The sequence below is a fragment of the Sinocyclocheilus grahami genome, unplaced genomic scaffold, assembly GCF_001515645.1.
Source record: "Sinocyclocheilus grahami isolate Dianchi unplaced genomic scaffold, SAMN03320097.WGS_v1.1 scaffold295.1, whole genome shotgun sequence".
In the NCBI taxonomy this organism is placed as follows: Eukaryota; Metazoa; Chordata; class Actinopteri; order Cypriniformes; family Cyprinidae; genus Sinocyclocheilus; species Sinocyclocheilus grahami.
The window spans coordinates 424275-434012 of record NW_015505474.1 but is presented as its reverse complement, the minus strand read 5'-3'; positions in this window follow the sequence as shown (position 1 = coordinate 434012).

Sequence of the window (9738 nt, the reverse complement as noted above, 5' to 3'; positions counted from 1 at the left end):
GTGAATATTTTTAAATGATCATATAATTAAACCATGAAAATAAAATGTTTAATATATTAACATTTTAATATTAAAATTATAATGTAATATATTAAGAAATGTACGAATAAATGTAAATTATTTAGTGCTGTCAATATTACCGCCTTAACACATGTGATTATTTTTTGCCGTTTAATATTTAATTAAATATTTAACCCAATTTACACAAGGGCGGAGCTAGGGTTGGCCACCCCACTCAAAACTGCTGCTTCTGTCTCTTTTTTCTTGACAAGAATTGCATTTATTTAGACGCAGAACGTTTTTACGAGACTTTTCAGATGCACACTCCAATTTCACCTCGTCGCCAGACGCTAGTCAACTGAGCACAGAAAATGTACAGGTGATGAGGGCGCTTCAGTAGAACAAAAGTAAACTGCAGTCAGATGTAAGATTTCATATTAAAGCGCAAATGAAACTACGAGCATGCAGTATCATAGTTATGTCATCAGTTAAGTTATGAAGTTAGCTAAAAAAAAGGAGATTAAAGCTACCTTAAAGCTGGGCATGGAAGTATTTGTTATATGAATCCCATTTAAGAACATCTCTCTGAAATGCAGTGGTTTTCAGCTTTATCAGCGGCAGCTCTTAATGCAGCCAAAATAACCTAATAACCCAGTTGCTGTGATGTCTCAAAGAACAAAAGAAAATAGAGGAAATCAATAACTTGTGTAGCTTTGAGGATTCATCTATGTTTTATTTAGAATTTAGTGTTTGATAACTTTATTTAATTTCTGTATATTTCCTATTTGCTGAACAGCACAGGTTGCTAAGCATGACATTTATTATAGGGTTTATGTGAAGATTGTTTTAAGTTCACTTAAATTAGAAGTTGTTATTTTTCAAAGTATAATCAAAATTAAAAATGATAGCTCTTAATTATACTGTAATGCTGAATGGCTATAGTTAATGGTTAAATATTAGGAAAAAGAAAACAATTTCATAGAGAAATCAGTAGTATTGGTATAAGTGATACTCGCCTTCTGTCATAAAAAAGATGCCATTAAGCAAATATTAAATATATACTGCCTTTATGTTTTTTCTGCATTCATTTGAAGATTGAATGTGAAATAAAAAAAAACTAATGTAAAAGTACATTTAAAAAATATTTTAAAACTTTAATTTTAGGTGGGATTAATCGCGATTAATCATTAATAATTTCAGAAAAAAATGTTTTTTGTTTTTTTTTAATCGATTGACAGCACTAAAATTATTACATGCCTTATTTTTAAACAGAAAATTTAATTAATATTAAAATAAATTAAATTAAAATTAAATAACTGATTAATTAATATGATTTGAAATGACACCAAGGTGAGTACATGATGTCAGTTTTCAGTTTTTCATGAGCTATTCCTTTAATTGGAATGAAAATGATAGTAAATAAAATATAAATTATTAAAAAATGGTCCTAAAAATATGCTTGTAATTTTTTTTTTTTAAATGTCATGATGATATGTAACCTGGACATGTCTTCATGAGATTCACCCTGAGGCTCATAAAAACCTTAATTGGTTCCAGTCAGTCATGAGTGTACTTCCTATTTAAAAAAAGCCAACAAAATATATTTCTACTCATTACAACCGTCTTGCTGTGGAAGACCTGCGTCGATCCATGAGATGTCAATTATGATCATCTCTTTTTCATAACACACAAAAACCATGAGTCAGGGATTACAAGAAAGGCAAAAAGAGCAAGAGAATGCCGACTATATGGCCTCTAAAGACTGCAGAGGTTTTAGGATGTATTATAAGCCGTGTCCCTCGCCACAGCTTTAATTGGCTCAGTTTCTCTTTTGTGTCAGATATCACAATACCATGAATTAAAGGGTGCTTTATTACCGCCCGCATCTCCGCCACACGAGCTCTCCTTGACTAATTGAAAAGTGGTGGAACAAGGAAAGCAATTTACTCACCTAGAAATTACTTTTCATGATAACAATGCCATTTTTCAAAGCCAGGCGCTCCCATCCACAGTCCCACTTCTTAAGAGGGAACCATTATTTGTGTCAGAGGGAAGAGAAAAACCTATTTGCATTCCATTACAAGTCCAATTGGCACCCAGCGATGAGGAAGAGTATGGCGGGAAGAAAAGGAGAGATACATATTTCACACCATCTTGGGAAAATCTTGCACTTTGTGCTTAAGTTGTGCTGATGCTGTGTTATTGGGAAAAATAATCTTTATAATAAATTTTTTATTTTTTTGCCCAATTTTGTACTTCATGCTACTTGAAGGGGGAAGGCAGGATGTTGCAAACCAGATTCAAAGTGGCATTGCCCGAATGCATACTACAATTAATTTATAAATTTTTCAATAACTGTAAAACAAAGCATAAGAATATGCAAAAGTGATCACCACAGATTGGTGACACAATTGCAGCATAAAACTGCACACATTATATTTAGCAGCAAAATATGCAACAAAAATGTGACCTTCAAAACAGACTGAGAAATATTTATATATGTATTTATAATAACATATTGATGAATGAATCATCATAAAAATGATTACATTACCACAGTTTCTAAAATCTAAACAAACAATAAAATAAGTTCATTTCAATTTATATTTAAAATTTATTTATTTATTTATGTATTCTATGAAAATGATTGACATCAATTTACACAAATTGCGACTGTCGCTAGTTACTAGTTAATGTGAAAAATGTTTGAGTGGAATACAAAAATGTCAGTATTACCACCAAATGCCTTTCTCTTTTTTTCCTTCATTGGATGGAAAACAGCAAGGCCATTGTGTCTAGACATATCATTTCAATGCAACGTATTGTAGTGCATATCTTTTTTCATTACATATCACTTCAAAGCAACTTTACAGTAAATAGTACTTTAATGCCTCCAGTAACCAGGCAAAATGTAACTGTGACACAGTTTTGTTTCCCAGCAGACTAATAAAAACCTGTGCACCTGGACTCCCGGAAGTTGCATAGCAGTCAGGCAATCTGTTTGGAGCTTGTGATTTTTACAAATGTGTTTAAGTTTTGTGTGCAATACACATGAGACTGCAGGCCGTGTATCAGGTTAAGACACAGGATGAAGAACTGTTAAAACCTTCTCATGTGGGTAGCTCTACAAGGAAAAAATATTAATTCAAGGTGTAAAACTGTTACTGTCTTAATCCAAGGTGTTACTGTCTTAATCCAAATCTACAAATGTAGTATTTCAGTCATCACATCCGACTCTTTGTGTCATTAAGATCAGACAGGTCAGGGAGTAAAATAAATTCATTCATGAATATATTAGTCTGTTTGAGCTCATTAGAGTGATGAGATGCTAATTTATGAGGAGTGAAGGTTTATTTATAGCCCAAGAGTTGTGTAAGCACATCTCTTTAGACTTCTAAGTGAAAGATAGGGATCTTATATCATCTCTGTGCAAGCAATAAGTATCTGATTGTCTGTAGCAAAACCTTGGATAGATGGCCCATTCTGGTACTTAAAGTTTAAGGCCCTGCTGTGAAACTGTTTGCTTAGAGAACTCTGTTTTAATTCCTCCAACCTGGACACAAAAGCAATTGTATCCGTCCAATATGGACTCAAGAGCGAAATAAAGAAAATAATTGGCTTTTGGTTTCCAAAGAAGAGGCACAACTTCAGCTGAGCAAGACAAATCCAGCCTATCCCAGATCTCATGGGACAGTCGACTAAAATATTATAGCCAGAAGTTTATTCTCAACCCAAAGACAGGAAGTAAGTAAAGCATTTCTGATATCGAGTTTTTGAAAATACCATCTTGTCAGTCCTACTTTTTCTGTACATATCAGGCTCAATAACTTCATAAAAGTGTGATTGCACTGCATTTTTCGACAGAAGGAAGAAGTGATTCAAAGGTCACTAGAGGTTGAGTGAGTACATGTGCATTTCCTTTTGGTGTTCCCCACAGTATCGCTACACAAATATTGAACATTACAAGATTTTCTAGGTTTCTGGGTCTTGAAACAAACTAAAACTTTAGCACTCTATGGGAGGTCACGTTTCAAGGAATGGCCTTCATGTTTTCTAAGGTTTCTCAAGGATCTTGTGTAAACCCTCCAGTCCTAACCACTTCACCTCGTGCTTGTTTTGAGTGGGACTCGAACCTTTGTCACCGGCATGGGAGTGCACCTCTTGAGATCAGGGGAGTGAGGTTTATCTAACCAGCTCTTACCAGATGGCCTCCGTTACACTTGTACAATGTAATTTGTACTCCCATTTTTCCAATTCTTTTTCCCGTTGTTTGCCAGGTTGTTTGTGCAAGTCAGTCGACTTTGCCAAACCACACTATGAAACCTCAGGTTGAGAAGGTTTCAGTGACATACAAGTCTATGGAATACTCAGGTATGCATAGAAAGTGTTGCCGCTGAGGTGACCTTCTACAATATTGCCTCCAAAACAATTTCTACTGGTGCGACAGTGTTGATTGCAGTCTGAGGACCTACTGCAGTCTCTTTGCCATCAAATGTAACTAACCCTGTTCCTGGAGGACTACCATCCTTCAGAGTTTAGCTACAACCCTAATCAAATGCAATCATGGTGTTCAGGTCTACTTGAAAATAACCAGCAGGTGTGCTGGACTAGCGTTGAAAAGTATGCAGGAAAATAACCCTCCAGGTGTAGGGTTGGCTACCCCTGATCTAATGCATATTGCACACAAAAATGGATGGTATTAGTGAAACTCGAAGTCAGATCTGCCTTACAGTAATGCAAGATTCTGGGAATTAGAAAGTCTAATAATATAACATCCACATACCTGCATTGTCCACAAATGTATCTGGTGTTTTATAACTTAGTAGTTCAAAGCCATGTTCCTAGAACCACAACACTGCACATTTTTATGTCTCCTTTGTATGACACACATTTCAGCTATTGGAATCTCTTCTGACCTGAATCAGGTATGTTTGATAAGGAAGACTAACCCTGCTCTTATTTTTCAAAATTTCAAATAACCTGCACTCTAAAAAAAACACTGGGTTAAAAACTACCCAATTTGGGTTTCTATTAACCCAAGGGCTGGGTAAATATAGGACAGAAGCCATCTTGGGTTAAATTTACCCAACAAATTGGGTTGTTTATTTAACCCAGCATAATGGGTTGATTTAACCCAGTTAATGGGTTTATTCATTTTTACTATATTACTAGCTTATTTTTTTTACTTCATACATTAAATAATGTTTACAGATGAACATAAATCCTCTAAACCTTTCTAAAGTACTCCACACCACCACTGGTTTGCATGATAACTTCCTTTATTTTCCTTTATTTATCATTTACAGCATTGTTTATATCGGTTTTAATAGGCTATACATATTGCCTCTGTTTAAACTCGTTTAACAAACATTAGAAGAAAAATTCAACATTAAACAGAAGAAATTCACGTGTAATCGCCCAGTCTCTGTTATTCTGTTTCCACCGTAATGGCGCTGGTTCTCATGCCCGAGCTAGAGTAATGTTCGGCGGAGAACTGCTAACAGAAAGCCGAAACATGCTGTGACTCCATAACCTGCCAATAAACAAACAATAAACAGATTTGAGGACATGTTTTAACATCCAAAGTATTATATTCTGTATGTTTATGAATAAAATCATTTATTTTATGCAAAGCATCAGACTTTTCATCATGTGAAAAAAACGCAGACACTCATTAAAGGTGGTTCACACCGCACGCCTGTATGTTGCTCTGCATAAAATTGAACGATATACAGCACAGTGACGATTTTATAGATAAAATAAAATGTACACAAACCTGTATTTTACCAAAGAATGCATCAATTCGATGACGCTTAGAACTGCTCTCTCGTGAAGAGAAGACGCAAAATCCCCGCGATAAATAACTCAACTGCTGGGTTACGTCTGACCCAGGATCTGAGTAAGACAAAAACTACCCAAACATTGGGTTGTTATGTCTGACCCAGGAGCTGCAAAACAACCCAAACACTGGGTTGTTACATTTGACCCAGGAGCAGGGTAACACAAAAACTAACCAAACACTGAAAAAATAACCCAAAACAATTACCCAAAAGGCTCAACCCAGCACTTGGGTTAAAAAAAATAACCCAGGATTTTTTTAGAGTGTGGATATGATTGGAGAGGGCATAAGTTGCTTGTGAGCTACTCAACTCCACTCCACTACCTCTTACAAGCTGCAACTATGAAATAATGAACAAATACCATGCACATCAGGTTAAAAATAAAAACAGCATGTATAGGCCCACCCTACGTAAACATTTCTTGGTCAGAATAAGCCACAATGTGGCCACAAGTTAAAAGTCTGGCTAAGCTACAGGTAGTTGATGTCCACAGTGGGTTCTTATCAAGTATTCATGGGCAGTTTGTTTGTTTGGGAGATAAGGAAGTATGTTAATTCAGTGTAGGCATGGTATAGGTTTGTGCCAGCGTGCACAGGTGTTCCGACTATATGGGTCTTAAATGTTGCCAGGAACAAATTACCTGAAGCCCTGCAACTATGGATCTAGACTGATCACTCTTACACATGAATGTTTTAAACCTTTTCCAATGCACCATTAAGCCTTGGCAAAACGGCTGGAAGGTAATTGCCACTCATTACACATGAAATCCCAAACAACACACTTTGAGATGATTGAAATTCAAGTGGCTGAATTTGAAAGTCATCTTTTATCGCAAACGGTTTTACTGCCATAGAAATTCACTTGTGCATTTCAAATGAAAGTTTCAAAACGAAACGTTTGTCAAAATCAGATGCTATTAAATAAATTCGCTTAACAGACAATTTGTAAAACATGAGATGTTTTGTTTTTCATTTAAAAAGTTTTTTTCATTTTGCTGCATCCAACATAATTACAATATTGCATAGATCTTAGAATTTGTTCATTTATATAAGTGATTCTTGCCTGATAAATATAATTTCAAACCAGTATTTCAAGAAAGGGCTCAAAAGACTTGTGTTGGAGTGAAATTCCCAAGGCAACCTACTTTGTTCCCTCTTTTTTACTGCTACAGTGGCTGCGCATTGATCTGTGTCCAGAACAACATGCTGTTTTAACCTCCCTACTTGAAAGAATTGAAGCGCACAGCATACTGTGGTGTCCATATTTATGAACCTGGCAATAATAGAAGAAATTTAAGTGTCCACTGGGTTTTCTGTGCAGTATGTTGGTTGTGTATCTGTGCCCACCAACCGTGCAAACAGGAAACAGTTGACGAAAACAGGAAGTCAAGGAGGAACAGAACTCTGGCCTGACAGTTGCAGCTCAGATCAATATAAACAAATGGAGTTAAGTTCAATTAATTTAAACAGACTGCCACGTTAACGCCTTATTTTAGTACAGTTATATAAATGTATACACACAATGTACATTTTTTGGTTACGATTAGCAACCCTAAAATATTAAATATATAACAAAAGATAAAATTTTAATTAAATATTTAAAAATAAACAAAAAAATAATAATAATTATAATATTTTAAGAATAATAAATTATATAAATAGAAAACTTGTCACATGAAAACTTGAACAAGTTACGGAGCAGTGAATTCTTTCCAGTATGAATTAGAATCTTAAGATTTTTGCACGTTTAAAAGTCTTTAAAAGTTGTATGAAGTCATTCAGAGTTATGTTTTTACACAAATTTGTCTTTGCTACAGTATCTAGATTTGAATGGGATTTCCTGGTGGTTTGCAAGAAACCCAAACAGTGACTCAAGCTGCATCTGTATACGTGTGTGTGAGAAACAGCGGTGTTATGATACGGTAGGAATACTGAGGCCTTAAGGCAGATTTCTGTTTGTGGGTGTGCGTGTATTTCTGCATGTGTTTGTATAATATAATGTAGCCTGAGTTCACCCTTGGGCACAGATTTCTCCTGGGAAAGACAGCGAGTGGATGAAGTCAAAGTTCAGAGCTTGGCGTGAGCGACCAGAAAGCACAAATATACACACACTCTCGCAGAAGACTTTTGATGTCTTATTTATGGTGCTGTCGTTGCTTATTATCAAGTGGCTATATAAAGCTTGAGCAGGCTGAGAATGTGCTCATTTTGTGCTGAAGTAGAGTTTACTTACATAAACATATATTCAAACACACTTGGCTAAATAGCATAAACTCAGACGTTGACGAGACCGGACAAAGGAAACACAAACAGAACTGAATTTAAGTAGGGGAGAAAATGACACACACACACACACACACCTAATATAATGATGAACTCAAATCAGTAACCATAACAGCAAACTAACAAGGGCAGGAATGCAGACATCCAAACTGAATGACATGTGCCTCACTGTCCTCCTTCCCAGCATTCCTTCTGTCATATGTCCATGGGACGTCTAAAGCTTTTCTTTCATCTTTATTTCTTTCTCATACGTTTTTTTTTTTTGCATAATGTCCAGAGGATGAAAATGTTCTGTATGCGAAGAATAACCAAATGACCTAGTACAGCTGCCAAAATGTTTAGCACACCCATTCCCTTTCAGTCGGTCACTCTCGACGTCACGTCGGAGGACCGACGAATTGGGTTCTCGCTTAGAGGGACCAATCTACTTCGAGTGTAAACTAAACGAGCCAATGCACATTGGCATGCGATTATTGCATCCAGTTGCTGCTGATCCCCGCGTGAGTATAAGTAGGCAGCAGAAGAAGCGCATATTCAGCTTTTCGCTTCAGAGCCGAGCGATCACATCGTTCTGCTCCTGACTACTCTACGGAGAGAAGAAGACTGAACGAGTTCAGCACGCTCTTGGAGAGCTCTTCGTGTTGGCGGACGGCGCTTCAGCGGTGGTGGTTTCCCGTGTCGAGTGGGTTGCACACATCAGGCTGCACTACCCCCTGTTTGTGTTGCAAATGATCATCTCCCCTGTGCGCCTCAGCACGCTAAAAGAGCTTTTTCCCCTAAAAGAGCAATTTCGGGTGCGTCTTTTTAAAGACGACGTTGCTTGGCAAACTTGACGTTATGTCTTTATAAAGACGATGTGGGTCTTGCTATAGACAACGTATCACCCGGGCATTCTGGATGCGGTCGTTACCTGGCGCTGGGTGATGGTCACGATCGCTGCCTCTCGTGCCTGGGCATGAAGCACGCTGAGCCATCTCTATGACCATCTCGGATTCTCGATGGCTCCTTTGAACCGTCAGGCTCGGCTATGCGATTCAGTCACCCAGCATCCCCCCCCCCAAGTCAGTGGCTTCCGCTTCACAACAGTGAAGGTGGCCGATGGTCCTGTCTTGCGGGCGGAGGTCGCAGTCCTACTGGCGAAGGATGCGATAGAGCCAGTCCCTCCAGCCGATATGAAGACGGGGTTTTACAGCTCCTACTTCATTGTACCCAAGAAAGGCGGTGGGTTACGACCAATCTTGGACCTGCGTGTCTTGAACCGGGCCCTTCACCGGTTACCGTTCAAGATGTCTCATTCCCAATTTGTCGGTCCTCCGACGTGACGTCTCCGTTCCCTCCTTCAGGGAACGAGGGTTACATACGTAACCGAGACGTTCCGTTCCGTCAGTTTTAACTCTGGATGTCCTGTACAGAGCACATTCAGGGATTTTCAGAGATACCAAATGTTTAGAAGTTTCTCCATGACCAGTCCCTCTGCTTGGTCTTTAAAAATGGCTTACATTAATTTAGTGATAAAATTATACATTCTTATGGAAATATGATAATATTTTGTAATTATCATTTAAATCTGATTAATTTTCAAATTGTTTGTCATAAATCAACATCTCAGGAAAATG